Source organism: Hibiscus syriacus, unplaced genomic scaffold, assembly GCF_006381635.1.
Source record: "Hibiscus syriacus cultivar Baekdansim isolate YM2019G1 unplaced genomic scaffold, ASM638163v2 tig00111614_pilon, whole genome shotgun sequence".
NCBI lineage: Eukaryota > Viridiplantae > Streptophyta > Magnoliopsida > Malvales > Malvaceae > Hibiscus > Hibiscus syriacus.
In genome coordinates, this window is record NW_024063134.1 from 99335 (window position 1) to 119248 (window position 19914).

Sequence of the window (19914 nt, forward strand, 5' to 3'; positions counted from 1 at the left end):
CATTTATTTATTCATTTTATTTTTCCTGCCAAGTAAAAAATTCGTACCCGGGCGAAAACCGGTTACGACAGCTTGGCGACTCTGCTGGGGATTTGGTCAAGCTTTGAAATTAATTATAAATTGTCTCTATCAATTAGAAATTAAAAATTCATATTTATTTAGTTTATAATTATTTTCTTTCAAATTTTTTTATTACTTATGATTTTCATAATATTTATTAATGTTTTTATTTTATTTTTAGATATTAAATTTCATTCTTTATTTGTTTGTCAAAAGGTTTGAATATTTCTCCTCACACACAACACTTGCATTTGCATAACATAAGCTTTATAATCAAGCTTGTCTCTTTTAAATGGGAGTGAAAGCGACGTCTTCGTGAGAATTTATTCTCCGTGTCAGAACTAGCAAGTAACTTTCGGGATTCATATGCTCTATGTCTTCGTGAGAATTTATTCTCCGTGTCAGACATAGAGAAATGTGCCCCTTCGAATTGAACTTAATCCTCTTAAGTCTGTAATGGACTAGGATTGTGGGTTTGGCAGCCCAAGGGAGCACCAACAAGGACAATTCGAGTACCTTTACTCTTAAAATTGAAACTCTACATATAATCAACCCTAGAAACTCTCCCGATCTGAAACCATGCCGAAATTTTATCCAAAATAGGTGTACTCAAAGGAGAAATAAGCTCTAGCTTTTAATTTATTTGATTTCATTTTTTTCTGAATAAATGCATGCGAACTAGAAATAATGCAGTTAGGTTAATTTTTCCAAACAAAGTATGGAACTAGAAAGCATGAGGTTAGGATATATACCATGGTAGATAGAATATTTTCTTTCCATTAGTTGGTACTAACCATTTTATTTTATTTCTTATTTTTCCCATGCATGTTATTTTGCTCTAACTTGTTTACATTGCATGATCATGGCATAACCAAAAGGTGTCGACTTGAAAGACTGTTCATCAAATTGGAAAAACTTCATAAATAGACAAAAAGTTTTATGATCGAACAAAATATGAAGCAGCCAAGGAAAGATATCCTGAGGAAACTCCGATGATAGAAACAAGCTATGCACACAAAGATCCTGTTAGATTGATACCAAAAGCATTCTATGGTAAGAGCATCAGTCAGGGCATTCAGAATAAAAGAGGTTTTTATGAAGCTCAAGCATGTTATTTGAATGATCAAAATAAGAAATTAAGAATAGAAATGAAAACCATGCATGAAGATTTCCAGAAGATCAGTCAAGCCTTTCAAAATGCTGGCATAGGAAATACCCCAGAAAAGTGGATAACAGAGGTCACCAAACTGAAAAAGAATTGCAACATATATGAATATCTTGTCCAAGAACTTCTTGAGCACAAAGGTTCTCTTACAAGGAAAAATGAGCAACTCCGATAATTGACACAGAAGATTAAGGAAAAAGAGAATGTCACGTAAGAAGCTGCAGTCCAGACAAGCAATATGGCCCATAAGCTGATAGACTAACTTGGCTTTAGAGAAGTTAGGAGGGAAGGTTATCACCTATATATAAAGTTTTATTGAAGATAGGACTGAAAGTTGTTCCCTACATGTAAAAGTTTTGTTTGATGCACAGAAACTTTTGTGTTCAATGAAATTTTTTCTAAGATGATCACTCTTGAGTAACACCTTTTCATAAATGCATTTGCATTTTGCATCTTTGCATTTTCATTTTACTTTTATGTTTGCTTTTGTATTGCACAAATTGCATTCTTATTTTATTTCTACATTCACATCTTTGTATTTACATTTTCATACTTGCATAATTACATCTATAGTTTCAAACTTACATCATACATTAAAACATTTATTCATTAAAATAAGGATTTCAACCGAAGTGATCTTGGTTCTTCCTTGTAGCAAGAACGCTTAGCACGACACAAGAAAAATGTCTAAAGAAACTGATGATAGGCTAGCCAAATTTGAGATAGAGCAAAAAGAGAGGCATGAAGAATTGAGGAGCAAGTTGGCACAAATTGAAGCTAATATCACAAATTATCATATCGATCTACTGAACAACATGAAAGAAATGATTGGGAAGCACCAGACCGCTGGAAAGAATCTTGTTGAAAACCCCACAAATCCTCTGCGTGTTACATCTATTTACATTCCTGAGCACACCTCTGTACACCTAGAAATTCAATCACCGGTTCATTTCTCTATCAAGAACCCACAATATCAGGCTAGAACATCATTCCCCATTGATTGTCCTACTACTTATGGGTTGAAGCCAAATGAATTTTGTACTGCTTCTAGAGAGACGGTTGAGTCATTTTTTGGGTTTGACACCAAAGAGCTGAGTTTGGTCCCTGATTTAGTTCTCCTACCAAATTTCAAAGTTTGAGAAGTATAATGGGACCACATGCCTTTCATATCATATCACTATGTATTGTCGTCGTATGACTGGCTATATGGAAAATGAAAAGTTATTGATCTACTGTTTCCAAGACAGTTTATTGGGGTCTGCATCCAAATCGTATAATCAGCTAAAACGTACTCAAATACGTTCTTGGAGAGACTTAGCTCAAGCTTTTTTGGGTCAATACAAGCACATGACTGATATGGCCCCTAATCGAACAATGTTACAAAACATGAATATGAAGTGCAATGAAAACTTTCGACAATATTCACAACGATGGAGGGACGTTGCTTCTCAAGTGCATCCACCATTGACTGAAAGGGAGTTCACTACGTTGTTCATCAGTACATTAAAATTTCCCTATATTAATCACATGATAGGGGTTATCCCTAATAATTTCTCTGACATCATCATAAGTGGAGAAATGATCAAAATGGCTATCAAGAATGACAAGATAAGAGGCTCTGATAATACTGACATCGAGAAAGAAGATGATATTAATACAGTGAGGTCTTGTTCAGTTAAACGTGGTGCCAAACCTTATAGAGTGATCAAGAAGAAAAAGAATGTGCAGGGTTTTCAATTTCTTCCCTTCTACTGTTCGAATGAAAAATTGCATCCGAAAATGCTCTCAGTCAGATTAACTACTCCACAACTTGTTCAACCACAGTGGCTTCCAAATGAGAATTGGACCTATAAGGAGGTTCCTTGGATAAACCAAACTAGAATTCCAAATTGTTCAGCTAAGGTTCCTGGTAACCTTGAGGGAAATTTCCAATATCCTTTAGAGAAAGCAATTCAAAAATGCAAGGTAAAAGAAAGGGTTAAGGTAAAATGCTCAGAAATCATTGTCTCGGTGGAGACTAATGTGACCAAATCCTACAAAGAATATCAGGCGCAAGAAAATGGGAAAAGAAATCAAAAGGCTCCCATGGATGTAATTCGAGATTGGCACATATGTCTAAGAAAGAATGGGGTAGATATAACTCAGAAAACACCTCAGATACCTATATCAGATTTTCCGAAAACCAGTAAGGCAAGGGGCAACCTAAGGAGTCTGGTTGATACTACCCCAGTTGTAGCCGAAATGAACATCCAGAACCCCCTCGATCACAGGAGAGCATTTAGTCATTCAGAACGATCAAAGAAAGTGATAATCTCTCGAGCGAGAAAAACTTTGAAGGTGTTTCAAGAATCTATCTCAGATCTGTACTCTCATTTGGTTAAAGGCAAATACATTACACCAAGATCGGTGAAAGTGTCACCAAATCCTTATGCCCATTGCTATGATCAAAATACTTTATGTAATTTTCACTTGGGGATATCTGGACATTCAACAGGGAATTGTTGGTCACTGTTAAAAGAAATAGAGATGCTCGTTGACAAGGGAGTATTGACACAAGAAATGGAGGGCAAATAAAGATGAAAATCCTGGGCCAAGTACACACCCAACATTCGAGGAATGATAGATGTAAGCTAAATAAACAAGTGGAAGTTGTTATCTACCACTGTAGTACTTTCTATTTTCAGCATCTTGTTTGAACATGTTTTTTGTTCCTTTCTCCGCCTTTTGTGCAATAAATAAACTTGTGTTGCTTTTATGGTTATGAGCAAGGAATTGAATTTTAATATTGAAATTTTTTAGTATCAAGTAAATTAAATATTCTTTTTCAAGAATTATAGATCTTTGGCAAGTGGTAAAATTATATCTTTCATATCCCGTCCAAAGCCAGAAATACAAAAATAACCAACTTGATCCTTACTAAAACCAAATCTTGACCATACATTTATTTGAGACTCTGAAGTCATATCTCTACCTGTTTTTGAAACACCAAATACATATGTTTACCTTCTTGGGTAGAATTGATTGGTTTATAACCTTACACCATACACACAACTTCAAAAGTCACACTTTTGTACTTCTAAATACAAAATCATCATTTTACCATTAAAACCAAAAGACCTCGAAAGAACCAAACTTTTAAATTATCTGTAAATCTTCCTGCAAGAAGAAACGAGATGAGGCATCATGGATCAACTTATCGAAGATAATTTTGAGTGATTGGGGCATACTCAAAGCAAGAAGAAAAAAATTGAAATTAAATAATTATATCATGTATTAATTACATTGTTTTCATGTAAATAAAGATTAATCTTGAATATTCATCCCCATGGGGATACCTCTTTTTACAAAGGCTTCTATGTATGAGATGACGAACGGCATTGCTTCACTTATCCTTTCAAATATATGTATATATATATATATCCCTTGTTGTCCCCTTTTGAGCCTATAATATTTTTTTCTGATTCAACCTTAACCAAGGATTACCCTCCACATTGGGGGACAAGAAGAAGGATATCTGCTCACAGGAATAAAGATTGTCACTCACGAAGGTAAATCTTCATGAAATGAAAAAAGTTTTGAACTACAAGGTAGATCAAATGCAAAGTGCTTGAAGATCAATCCATTCAAGAATAACAAAAGAATTTCTAAAATGCAAGAGGAAAAGGAGGTTCTCAAAGCAATTGAAGTCCTATACTCATTCATCAGAAAAAAGGAAAAAGAGATAAAAAAAAAAGAAAAAAGAAAAAAGAAAAAAAAGAAAAAAAGAAAAAAAAAAAAGAAAAAAATTGAATCAAGATGGGTGACTTATTGAGCCTCAAATTACAAGGTTGATAAAGTGCAATAAAGTTTAAAGATTCATATTTTAACAAGAAGCATAAGAAATACTAGAGATGATGAATGTATCTTATGGAAAAATCCCCAGCAATACATATCCAAGTCAAGCAATGCAAGATTGAAGGCATCAGAATGATTTGATCCTTGGTTCAATTACCCTTAAACACTTGTTTGGGCCCTTTATCCATTTCTTTCGTAACCATGAGCCCTGGCCTACGTTACGTACCTGAAAAATCCATTCTAATCATACATGGATTTCTATGTGAAGGAGAATATCTTCAGATTTCATTCTGCCTCTCAGGATTGATTTTTATTTGCAAAAACTGTTTTTTTTTAATCTTTAATGCATGATATGAAAAATGATAAAAGGGGGTTCAAGATGTAAATTTTGAATAACATCTTGAAACCAAAGGAGGATTCGAGTTGAAAACCTGAAAAGGCGACTCGAATATTAAATGGTGCAACAACGACATATGAGACGATCTTAAGCTCTTAATGAAGCACCACACATCCCAAAGAAGTTCCTGAGAGTCTGGAAACAAGAAGTATCTCTACGAGATGAGCATGGAAACGAAAAGTATCTCTACAAGATGAGCATAACAACCATTTCTTCAAGTTAATGAAAGCCCAAAGAGACATATATGCTGGACTAACCTGAGAAACCCTACTTTACCATAATCAACCTACACCTTAAATCAGTCAATAATTTTGACACTTGCCATAGGACTATGATTTTTGAATGATTTAAAAGAGTAGTTGATTTATTTGATATTCATTAATTTCATGTCTTATGATTTGATTCTATTGTGAACCTATAATAGGCAATAATTTACAAAATTCTTTCATTCTTCGATAAAGAAAGGAGAAAAAACATTTTTAAACATGACAGTCTCAAATGCGGAAGGCCCTTAAAGTAAATTGTTGTCTATTATACTTCTATTGTAGAAAAATAAAGTGATGCCAAAAATATGAAGCATTTTACATTCTTGAATGCAAAGTGGTCCAAGAAGCCAGAATTGAGAACTTATCAAAGATTACATCACAAAGCCATAATTCCCATTAGGGTGAACAAGTCCACTACTTACACTCTGGTTATATTGTGATACTGGCTCAAGTCTTGATACATCATTGTTGTATCTTCCATGTCGATCATTTTCCTTGTTAGGATTATATCCATTATATCCTTCAGAAGATTGTTGAACTTGAAATTGAGAACTTATAGGCACATAATAAGACATTGGAATAGATTCTACACTTGTATGTCTTTCATATTGGGTAACATTGGTTACAAGATTCTAAAAGTAAAGATAACCAATTTTACTATCAACTAAACCTTTCCATGGTTCGGGAAGAATGGGATATGGAGGTGTCTATCTTGAAGCAACAGAAGAGACAGTCACTGTAGCAGTCATTATAAGAAAATGCACCAACAAAAATCTTTAAGTTCATCCAGATGATGTTTATTTCTTCCGGTAAGGTTGTTACACTGAATGCCACTAACAACAAGGTTGAATTCACCAAATCTACTCATTAATTGCTCTAACCGATCACCATTCAGTTCTTGCACATCTATTTTCAAAGGTATGCCAAGACGGTAGAAGGCAACCTCTGCATCACTGATCCTAGAGAAAAGAGACAAGACATTGATACCACCTGGGAACATGTCTCTAGCAGATCCTCCTCCTCGTGTATGGTTTTTAGGGAAACCTAGAAGCATTTCCACCTCATCAGGTTTAAGTGGAACAATGTTATTTCTTCCAACCCATACCAGATTTTATTTTCGGCACTCATCAAGAACATACTTCTGGACACTCGAAGGTGGCTCATCGTCATAAGCTTCAAGAGCCTTACGGATCATTTCTGTCAATTTGGCACTTCCTGTACATGTTTGTAAACAGTTCAACTTTGTTCTTGGATCCCAACAAGGTCATCATTCTTTTTCAATGGAAAAGCATCATGTATAGTGCGTGGAGGAAGCGGAATAAAAGAAAATCTGTTCTCAATTGGCATATTATGAATATAGCCCTTTTCCGTGCAACAACACAAAAATACTTTGAATCTACAAATTCTGGCTCTACATCGTATAAGTACCGTGACATTTCGGTCCAAACACCAACTGGAGCAAGTGCCACATTCTCGTAGTAGAAATAAGGAGACACAATAGCATCTTCTGGAATTATTCTTTGAGTTATCTAATCTTAGGAATCCTAAAACCAATCATTGGATTTGGAAGATGAACTGCATGATCGTCTTCATTAAGAAGCTTCTTTTCAAGCTTCATTTGCTTCTTCTTTTTAAAAAATATCATAGTCTGAGTTTCACATTTTCTTGTAATTGGAGTTTTTGCATAATGGCTTCCTATCTTCTACCGGAAGAAGTGCGTCAGCAGCCGTAGCCATTTGAGCAGCACATATAAAATATGTCTACTCTGCAATTGATTAATCCATACCACATCTCTCTATGGCTATTGAAGCCTCAGCCTCTGAGTACCCCATTTTCGTCAAGTATAACAGTTTATTCTCCTCATTAGAATCAGAATTCAGGGTTTCCTCGATATCAGAAGAACTATCAATATCTGTGAAATCATCCTGAAAGATTGCTTCATAATCAGATGAGTAGTTATCATAATCAACATATTGCATGGGTGCGGATTTTTCAAGAGCCTATACCACTTTATATGTAGTCTTGCTATTGCATCAGATTATTGTTCACATAAATTAGTTTTTCTCCCACAGAAAAGTATATTCCAAAAATAACCTTCACTGAAAACAAGGTTCACGGTGTCAGCCTGGAATGAATTACCAAGCGATTATACCACTCTGTCTGATTAGATTCCTCCAGATCCAAAGAGTGGATACCTCATTCAGAAGAGGCATATATCTCAGATATTTCTGTCAGAATGATTGAGTATTTCTTAAGTTTGTGGCAACATTAAGAGAATTCCTCAAGTTACTTGACAACTTCTGTTTAGTGACACCATAATGAGAGTATTCAAGATAAACAGATTTGGGGCACAAATAAAGCTACAAGTACCCAGAACAATGCATTGTCAAAATTGGACCTCGTGGGGATCATAATATTCAAGTCAAACAGACATTGAGAGTGAATCAGAAGCAAAATGTGGGGGCATCTCGAAAGACCATTTCAGACATAAATGATTCATGTGAGGCATTCTGAAGTCCCATGTCAGTATGAATATTTGGGGCATTTTGAAGGCTCACGGTAATAAAATATTTGGGCATTTTTGGAGGCTCATCTCAAACAAGAAGTAATGTTGAATGCATTTTTGATATCTGTATAAGCAAATATTGGTACATTTTAAAGACCACTTCAGACAGATCCATGTGGGGCATTTTGAAGCCACATCAGTATGAATATTTGGGGCATTTTGAAAGCTCACATCAATAATAAACAAATACTGAAGCATGCTGGAAGCCCATTTCAATCAGAATCAGGAATGTTGATGTATTTTGAACGTTTGTATTAGCAAATTCTGGGGCATGCTAAAAGCCCCTTTTAATCAGAAATAAGAATGTTGACGCATTTTGAACGTTCATATCAGTAATTGTTGGGGCATGTTGAAGGCCTATATCATCTTGTGGAAAGACCATTGACTTAGAAGATATTTCCAATAAAACAGAAAGGTATGAAGAATGAAAATGGTGAAGCAGTGACAGTCGAGCTGACTATACATAATTGCTTCATTCATCAGGCAGTTGCATTAGGGTCCTGTTATTGAACAAAAATTTACTCAGCAAGAATAGTTTTAAATACTCAATCTTCTTACCATGTGTCACATGACAATAAGTTCTTTGTTAAGATACATCACGGTGGCATGAATAAAGACGGTCCCCAAGCAGACCATTCGATCCAGGGTTCAGTTCCTCAAAATATCGGTTTTGAATTTTGTATTCTCTGTGTCGGTGATGATTGGAAATATTTCTTTGAGATTCTTGACAGTTAGTTTCAACCATATTGTTGGGGTTACGAAGCTGTTTTACACATCAGTTTTTGTTTACTTAATGACATTAAATAAAGAGGCTCATCTTATGTTATTCTTATTCCCGTTGTTACTGGGGTTATCATTGCCAGCCATGCTGAACTGAGTTTTCATCTATTTTGTTTTATCATGTGCGTTTCATCTACAGCAGCAAGAATTCCATGAACCTTCTTCTGTATATGGCTCTTATAGTTGATGTGTTTCTACGACCTACAATACTCATTACGGAAGGAAACGTGATCGATATCACACTTTCCCTTGCTCAAGATGATATCAAGATCAGTTGGTATCTATTATTCAATTCAGCACTAATATATTTTGTGAATTTGATCAACTCTTTGGTCATGAAACACACCAATATCTTACTTGTATTCACATTGAGTTTTGCTCTCAAGTGGTCTTGTGACATCATACAAAAAGCTTTGAACACTATGAAAGAGCTTCATTGACCAGAAATCTATACAGAAGCCACGAGAAAGGATGAATGTATTGTCAAATGTTTTATGAACCAGTTATTCTGAGGCTGAACCAATGTTGTGATCATATGGTTTCCAATTTTTTCAAGAAAAAGTATGTCTTTTTCAATCCCAAGGTTAAAAGTGAGATATGATGAAGATTTCTTTCCACAGAAGGGAAGCATAAATTTTAACGACAAAAAACTAGTGGAGCCAACTAAAGTTGAATGACAGGTTGTTGTTTAACATCTCGAGATAATATGGTCCAAGTTGCCATGTTCGAGATCCAATTAGATGTGGAGACATAAAATGAATTAGGATAAATCCTCCTTATGATGTGTTTCAGGAGTTAAATCAAAATAGACGTTGATCTCCTAATTAATTTGCTGAGTCGGGCATATCTACATCTTTTCTCTTTAAAGATGATAAATTCTCTCTTCAAAGATGATATTTTCTCTTCAAATATGATAGATTCTCTTCAAAGATGATAGATACTCTCTTTAAATATGATATTTTCTCTTCAAAGATGATAGATTCTCTTTTCAAAGAAGAAAGATTTATTAGATTTCTACACAAATCCAGACGAACAAAGTCAATGTTATCAAAGACAAAATGGGGCATCAAGGTCATAGTTCTGACTACGGCAAGAGTTCCATAAATGAAACATTTTCTTCTAAGACCTTAATACAAATGAAGCAAAGAAGACACAAAGATTGCTCTTCCAAATCTGAAATGCCAGTTTGAAATGACATTTTGACCAAGTGAAGGAAGACCGAGTTCACCACTTTGAAATCAAATAAAGATGAACTTAACATTCATGCATCATATTTAGACATTTGCAAAATATGGGAATTTTCATTCATTTTATCCATGTTGAATATTTGACAGGAATTTCAAAGATTTTAGCAAAGATTTGGATCCATCACTCAAATGGATCAATATTTCCGGAAGAGTTCATAATGAGAAGAACTCATCTGAAGAAGGAAGAAGAAGTTCATAATGAGAAGAACTTGTTCAACCTTTTGCTCGAATTCATCACTTGATGGATCAGCATTGCCAGGTAGAGTTCATAATGAGAAGAACTCATTTGAAAAAGGAAGAAAAAGTTTATAATGAGAAGAACTTGTTCAACCTTTTGCTCGAATTCATCACTTGATGGATCAATATTGCCAGGTAGAGTTCATAATGAGAAGAACTCATCTGAAGAATGAAGAAGAAGTTCATAATGAGAAGAACTTGTTCAACCTTTTGCTCAAATTCAATACTTGATGGATCAGCATTACCAGATAGAGTTCATAATGAGAAGAACTCATCTGAAGAAGGAAGAAGAAGTTCATAATGAGAAGAACTTGTTCAACCTTTTGCTTTAATTAATTACCCGATGGATTAACACTGCCAGAGAAAGTTCATAATGAGAAGAACTTATCTGAAGAAGGAAGAAGAAGTTCATAATGAGAAGAATTTGTTCAACCTTTTGCTTGACTCTATCACAAAAGGAGATAGACCAGGATAAACTTTTCTAGAGAAAGTTCGTAATGAGAAGAACTTATCTGAAGAGGAAGAAGAAGTTCATAATGAGAAGAATTTGTTCAACCTTTTGCTTGAATCTATCACAGAAAGAGATAGATCAGCATCAACATTTTCAGAGAAAGTTCATAATGAGAAGAATTTGTTCAACCTTTTGTATGAATCTATCACAGAAGGAGATAGATCAGTATCAACATTTCCAGAAGTGTTCATAATGAGAATAACTCATCTGAAGAGGAAGAAGAAGTTTATAATGAGAAGAATTTGTTCGACCTTAGCTTGATTCATTATCTATGGAGTTGAATGAAATAAGAACCTTACTTGAGGATCAACATTTTCAGAGAAAGTTCATAATGAGAATAACTCATCTGAAGAGGAAGAAGAAGTTTATAATGTGAAGAACTTGTTCAACCTTTTGTTGAATTACATCACAGATTATCATCCCCAGTGGAAAATGGAAGAGTTCATAATAAGAAGAACTTGTTCAACATTTCCATCTTAATCAAGAGAAGTCAACTGAACAAAAATTTATTATCTTTTCGTCTTTGTCCTATTCTTGTTAACACAAGAATGTACAAAGAAGGGCAACTGTAGACACTAAATATTTGCCCGTTTATTTTTATTATTATTATAATTGTTATAATTATTAAAATAATAATAATTATTATTATTATTAAATAATTTTATTTACAAATCAGGATATTTACAAGATCTGGAAGCCCAACAGATGACCCGATTAGGTCCAAACCCAAACCTAGAGCCCAACAGTAACCCTAAAACCCAACTAGGGTTTCATCATCTTAGCCTCAGCCACCAACATTCTCAGTCGTTGGATCTGAGAGATCCAACGGTCCACAGAAGGTTCATCATGAATCCCTAGGGTTTCACAACCCTAGGTTATCACAAACCTAGAGCCCAACAGTAACCCTAAAACCCAACTAGGGTTTCATCATCTTAGCCTCAGCCACCAACATTCTCAGTCGTTGGATCTGAGAGATCCAACGGTCCACAGAAGGTTCATCATGAATCCCTAGGGTTTCACAACCCTAGGTTATCATCACACAGCCGTCGCCTTGAAACAAAGACAAGTCCACCGCCGCTCCACTGCCAGGTGGTCCAACTGGCCACTGCTGACATTCCAACCGCACCGACGCTTCACCAAAGCCACCATTAGCTGCCATGATATAACACACGTTATGACCCTATGGTGAGTCACCACCGTTAGCTTCGGTGACTCACCTAGGGTTGCCCTTTGCGACATCGATAGGGAGGAAGTACGGAGACACACAGCAACCAACTGAGAGCAAAAATACACATACAGAAATGAGAGAAATAGAAAGACGAAATACAACTTAAACAGCCAAAACAACAAATAAAAGGAGGGAAATGAGTCTTACTGTCGTTGGAGCTTTCACTTGCCACCGGAGAAACAAAAAGTCGAAGGTAGTAATCATAGATCTAAGACGTACGATGGGGTTTTAGGTTAAAATAACCTTGGAATAGGGTTTAGGATAAATAGGACTATAATTTAGGGTATTTTGGTATTTTTCGGCCACCATGAACGGTGACCGGTAGCTGCCGGAACTCCCTCTGGCGAGATGAATTTAGAGAGAGGGCAGAGGTTTTTTTTTTCATTTCTCTCACTTAGAGAGAGAATGAAAAAGAAGAAAATGAATAAAATGACCCAAGGGGTCGGTTTAAAGGGTTTTAATACCCTCACCAAAACGACGTAGTTTTGGTGAGGGATCTGGATGTAATTTCACGCATGGTGAAATCATGTTCCTAGTTCTCTGAATTTGTAATCTTTATGATTTATTCACTGTAATCTTTATGATTTATTCACTGAAATCATTTTATGATCATTTGAATTCGGTCTTTTAATTTTATGTACTTTATAATTTAGTCACTACCATACTTTTATAATATTTAGGATAAATACTCATTTTAGTCCTGTATAATTTTAGTAAATTATATTTTAGCCCCGTAGTATTATTATGGTAAAATTACGCAGTTCTTTATTATATTTCATAAATTTACAAATTATATCCTTTAATTTTAATATGTTATAAATTAATCACTAAGTTTAATACTTTCATTTATTGTTAGATACAAGTTTTATTATTTTTTACTATAGTTTGAATTTTAATTGTTTTAGTTATTGTTTAAATCTATTTTAATTTTATATGTTTAATATTTTAAATTATTATTATTTTATTTTTATTAATATATATTATTTGATTAATTTTATAAATTAATAATATTTGTTTTTTATTAATATATATATATATATATATATATATATATATATATTATTTTAAACATGTTTTAATATTTATTTTCCAATATTAAGAAAGGACAGTCTTAAAATAACTTGATGTCCATTTTATGATATTTTTAAATAAATATCCTACTTTTATAAAAAATATATATTAATCTATTTTTAATTATTTTTTAAATGTTTTATTAATATTTATTTATGTTTGAATATTAAGAAAAGAGCTGTCTTAAAGCACCTAAAAGTCTTTTTCTGATATTTTTAAATAAATAAATATCTTATTTATATACATATATATAAAATTAATATATTTTCTTAAAATTATAGTAATAAATTTGAAATAACAGGATTATAAATTGAATATATCTTTGAATTTTTAAATTTCTAATAATAGAGACAATTTATAATTAATAAGTAACAATTTTGGGCGTTATAGGGGTGTTAATCCTTCCCTAAACGTAATCGACCACGAATCCTTTTTACTTTTGGTTATACGCAGATCAGTTTTATCTTTTAAATTATGTTTTCTTTAAAACTATTTTAAAAGATTGTTTTTAGGTATTTGACCTACCTAACCCAAAAAAGTCAATGACGACTCCCAAAATATTTTTTAAATCAAAATCATTTATTTATTCATTTTATTTTTCCCGCCAAGTAAAAAATTCGTACCCGAGCGAAAACCGGTTACGACAGTGCTTGAGAATCAAACCTTTTTTGCCAGAAAAAATTGAACTTTTCAGATTAATTACCACATCGATATCAGAAGAGATTTCATATATAATCTGCTGTAAAAAAACAAATCAAAGTGTTTTTTAACAGTAAGGAAAAAATCATCTTGAAAACGTGTCTAGAGGGGATCATTTGGAATGTAGTTCCTTTCCCACTCTAGAATAACAAACTCAAATTCTTAATAACTTTGTGGTTTCAAAACAATTTCATTCTAGGTTGGCATTAAACCCTAAGCCAACAACAAAGTAACGAATGTCAAGATGATGATTAAGAACACATACCGAGAGTGTTCAAATCTTTCATTCTGTCGAGTCCGCAAATGGAAACAATCTCATTGTTGAATAATTAGAGAACCCTCCAAGAACTCGTGAAATTTCTTTACTCAATAAAAAAAAGGATGATTACATTCTTACATTCTTTCAGCTTATATAACAGCTTTTACAAGCTTGAAAAACTGGCCAACAATATTCTGTTACACAATTACTAATTCCAATCTTGTAACTAACTACCTCTAGAATCATCTTTAATCATCCCATACACAAGCATGCACGTGTGTATTCATGGGGCTGCTATAAAGCACACAATAACTCTCAACATTCTCCCTTCTTCTTCTCGTCTTCAGTAATAAACCAAACTTTTAGCTTATCACGAAAGCTGATGAATGCTGACTTTGACAATGGCTTGGTAAAACCATCTACAGTTTGATGGACTGCTGGAACATAGCTCACATAGAGCTAATTTGCTGTAATTTTTTCTCGAACAAAATGAACATCTAAGTCCACATGCTTGGACTGTGAATGATATACTGGATTAGCACTTAGAGCAATTGCACTCATGTTGTCACACCATATAGTGGACTGTTGTCCGCTATTTGCGAGTACTAATTATGGATGCAGAATTATGTGCAAGTATACACAATCGAACAAGTAATACAATGATAAGTTCAGTATCGTCTCCACAGGGATTAGGGGAAAATGATAAGTTCGGTCAAAGCGCTTTACTCTGTCACCTAAGTAAAGTTTGTGATGGTACTTGCAAATGGAAATGTTGTGGCAAAATGAATGGATGTTGTAGAAATTGTCTGATGGTAATGTGGTAGTAAATTGAGATGTAATGGCAAATTGAATTGTGTTGAGTGCAAACAATTGAAAACGTAAAGACAAAATAAACTGTAACTACTGGATTTGCTTATAAGAACTTTAGACTCCTCACATGACAATCTACTATGGGAATGAATGATAGGAGTTACTTAGGAAAATCTAAGTCTACTTCTCAGAATGGTCTTACTTCTATGTCTTATCTGCCCAACAGAGTTTACTAAGGGTGCCCTATGCTATCTCTAGTTAAGGGACTTGACAGATTGAAGATACATTAGCAAAACCGATTGGCGTTAGCTACTGCAGGGATCTTATTGGTCCAGATAACAGGATATGTCTCGACAATAACTTTTTGCGGCAGTATTAACATCTAACCTATCGATCGTGCACTACTCCTTTTAGTCGAATGAAATCCTAGCCTTATCTCTAAGGTGGATTAGGCCTAGTTACTATCTAGACCCTTACTTATGTAGTTCCTCCCTAATTTCTCTCGAATACTAAGGATGTGCTATTTAGACATTCTCTCGAACACTAAATAATCTCCTAAGGAACGGCTACTCTCGTAGCTCCTACAACTTTAAGGCACCAAGCTTCATAAACAAAACAAAATATAACATAGAAAAATAACTATTCATTAAAGCAAAACTTAAATATCCAAAATAAAATCCCACCAAATAGGATTAGTTCATGGTGGGGTTCGAAATAAGCAAGCACAAAGCAAGTTAATCCGTTCCTTACAACCCAAATAATAAATAACGAAAGCAAAGAGAAAAGGCAAGGAGGAAAAGCCTTCGATGTGCACTGCCAGAGCTTCCCTCGGCCACCACGAACTGTCCCAGTGATCTAGCTCCTCTCGGTCGCCTAGTTCGCCACTCCCTCTAGCTTGTCAGCAGAGGAATGCCACGGCAAAAACGATTGACGAAAAAAAAACTTTTTCTCTTAATTTTTAGGCTCTTGGCGGCTATCTAAAAATCTCCAAATCTCCAAGTCTCCTCCAAAAAGTTAGGCTTCATCTTCTATTTATAGGGGAGAATAAACCTAGGGTTTTGTGTTAAAATTACACTTGCACCCTAAAGTTCATTCCTTTTATATGAGAGTTGGTGCAAAGATGGTAACCGACCCCTCCTTTAATGCTGATTGCAGAAATCACTTTTTATGCCATGACAACTGGCTCTTACTAAAAATATTTTTCTTTCGTTTTGATCGTTCTCGAAATGCCAACTGGTTCGACATTTACATTCTGCTCAGTAGTCTCCTTATGTCATGGCATTTCCCTTTTGCTTTTCCTTGCTCCCAAATCCTACACATCATTAAACAAAACACCTTCCCCATAATGCAGCACTGATTACAAAATAAAATGCCTAGACAAATAGAATTTTACCACATGCAACTATATGCTCCTAAATGCATCTATATGATCCTAAATGAGCTTTTAGACAGTCAATAACTTAAGTGAAAATGTCTCAAATATGACCTTTTTATGGAGTTATCATACCCCCAAACTTAAGCTATTCATTGTCCTCAAGCAATGGATAGTATTAAGCAAAATAAAAATACCAAGGCAAGTTCAGAAGCAGAATAGTTATATGGGATAGAATTTCAGCCCTCAGAACATTTGGCTTCAACATGCTAGACTGGTTTGAGAAATCACGTATTGTCCCGTAGGGCAAGATCCTTTGTGTGGGTGTGTGCGTGTTTTGTATCCAGTCCATGCTTAACAAACCTAAAAAATTTCTACGCAAGCTTTCTTATTTTGCCACAAAATTTACAAGTTTACTCCCACATTGTTTTCTTTTCCTTTTTTCTTTTTTTTAACACTGCTACGAGGGGAGTCAGCCCATCACACCTACCATCCCACACTCTAGGTGAAAGGGAGCATACCTTCCACCCCCGAGCTAGTCAGGTAGTGTCATCCCGTGACTACTTTAATTCACTCATATACCATAGCTGCCATTTATTTATTTGTAGTTTCCAGGAAATACCATGGCATAGCGGAGTATCCCTCTACAGATATGGCAAAGCATTTATTCACAACTTTAATTTTTTTTACAAAGTGAGGTTTTAAAGAAGCAAGTCCTAGAGTTGGTTCTATCATCCTTAACAGTCATGTACATTCAATCATAGCCATCAAGAATTCGTCATCATCGAGCATCCTTAATTTATTTCAGAAAACCAATTCAACCACTTACTAATGTCATGGCATATTCATTCTACTAATACTATCATGCAATGATTTAAGAAACCTACATCCCCCAAACTTGAGAGAAGCATTGTCCTCAATGTTAAATAAAAACTAAGGAAAATCTAAACTACATGCTATGAAATGCAATGCAATGCAAGGTACCTTGAATTCATGCTTGTGGTGGTACGACAGTCGTGCGACGTGTGCGCTTTCGAAATTTGTGTGGGGTTGGAGTGTTTAGAATCTGATGCTGGTACGGTTGAAAGTTGGATGGATCCTAACCTTGTAAAGAAAAATAAAATAGCCAATTAAAAGGAAACTGAATAAAAAAATAGTAACAAAATAAACATTAATTTATGCACATGGGTAAATCCAAAATGTAACGTTATCCTCAAGATGCTGGTCCAGTATCAACTTCATGCAAGAGAAGTGTAATCTTGTCACGCAATGGTGAGACACCTTGGTAAGCCTTCAGGCGATGTCCATTGACTTTAAAGATGGACCCATCGTCTATGTTCTTGATATCAACAGCGTCGTACGGGTAAACATGGTGGACTTTGAATGGTTCCGACCAACGTGACTTTAATTTGCCCGGGAAGAGTTTGAACCTAGAGTTAAACAATATCACTTTTTGGCCCACATGAAAATGACGTGGCAAAAGCATTTTGTCATGCCACTTCTTGGTTTTTTCCTTGTAGAGCTTGGCATTTTCATATGCTTGTGCTCGAAACTCCTCCACTTCATTCAGATCGAGCAATCGTTTCTCCCCAGTGAGTTTATCTTCTTTATCGCCCAGTATGCTTTGTGTTCTAGCTCAACTGGTAGGTGGCAGGCTTTTCCATATACCATATTGAAGGGAGACATTCCCAGAGGTATTTTAAATGCCGTCCTATAGGCCCAGAGTGCTTTATCGAGTTTTGAGGACTAGTCTTTCCTTCGAGGGTTTACCACCTTCTCAAGGATTTGCTTGACTTCTCGGTTGGACACTTCAGCTTTCCCATTCGTTTATGGATGATATGATGTGACAATTTTATGTCGCACTCCGTATTTCTGTAATGCCTTGGCAATTAGCTTGTTGTCAAAGTGGGTACCCACATCGGTGATGATGTCCCTTGGTACTCCAAATCGTATGAAGATATTCTTGTGAAGGAACTTGAGTACCGTCTTAGAGTCATTCCTAGGTGTAGCAATTGCTTCAACCCACTTAGACACATAGTCCACCGCAAGCAATATATATAAGTCTCCAAAAGAAGATGGGAATGGTCCCATGAAATCAATGGCCCAAACGTCAAAAAGCTCTATCTCCAAAATATTTTGTAGTGGCATTTCGTGTCGTCTGGATATGTTCCCAGTGCGCTGGCATCTGTCGCATGCTTTGCAAAATCGTGGGAATCTTTAAATAGTGATGGCCAGTAGAAGCCTGATTAGAGGACCTTGGCAGCAGTCCTCGCACCTCCAAAATGCCCTCCACAGGGTGCTGTGTGGAAATGGCGTAAGATATCTTGTTGCTCCTCTTCGGGGGTACACCATCGAATCATTTGATCGGTACATTGTTTAAACAAGTACGACTCATCCCAAAAATAGAACTTGGCATCATGCATAAACTTCTTCTTGCCCTGGTTGTTCAAGTCATAAGGAAAAACACCACTAACAAGAAAATTAACAAGGTCAGCGTACCACGGAATTACCGTGGCATATAAAATTTTCTCATCAGGGAATTCTTCTTTAATATCAAAATTTTCATGGCATTTTGAAATATTTTCTAGCCTAGATAAATGGTCTGCAACCTGGTTTTCAGTACCTTTATCGATTACCTCTAAGTCGAACTCTTGCAGCAGTAATATCCACTTAATAAGTCTAGGCTTGGCATCTTTCTTGTTCACTAAGTATTTTATAGCAGAGTGATCGGTGTGAACTATGACTTTGGTGCCTATCAAGTATGGCCTAAACTTGTCAAATACAAATACCACATCAAGTAATTCTTTCTCAGTGATAGTATAATTAAATTGTGTCTCGTTCAAGGTACGGCTAGCGTAATAAATAACATGAAAGATTTTACCTCTACGTTATCCAAGCACAGCCCCCACGGTAAAATCACTTGCATCACACATTAACTCGAACGGTGACGTCCAATATGGGGGAACCACAATCGGTACAGAGATAAGTCTTTGCTTCAGCTCTTTGAATGCGCCATGGCATTTCTAATCAAACACGAACGACTGGTTCTATTGCAGCAGGGTGCACAAGGGCTTGGATATTGTGGAGAAGTCCTTGATGAATCTCCGATAAAATCTAGCATGTCCAAGGAAACTCAGAATTCCCTTGACAGAATTTGGTGGGGGTAACTTCTCGATCACCTCGATCTTTGCTTTGTCCATCTCAATGCCCTTTGTAGAAATTTTATGGCCAAGAACAATGCCCTCGGTCACCATGAAGTGGTGTTTTTCCCAGTTCAGCACGAGATCGGTCTCCTCGAATCGCTTCAGTACCTTCGCCAAATTGCCGAGGCATTTTTGAAAGTCATCTCCAGAAACAGAAAAATCATCCATGAAAATTTCCAGAAAATCCTCAACCATGTCCGAAAATATGG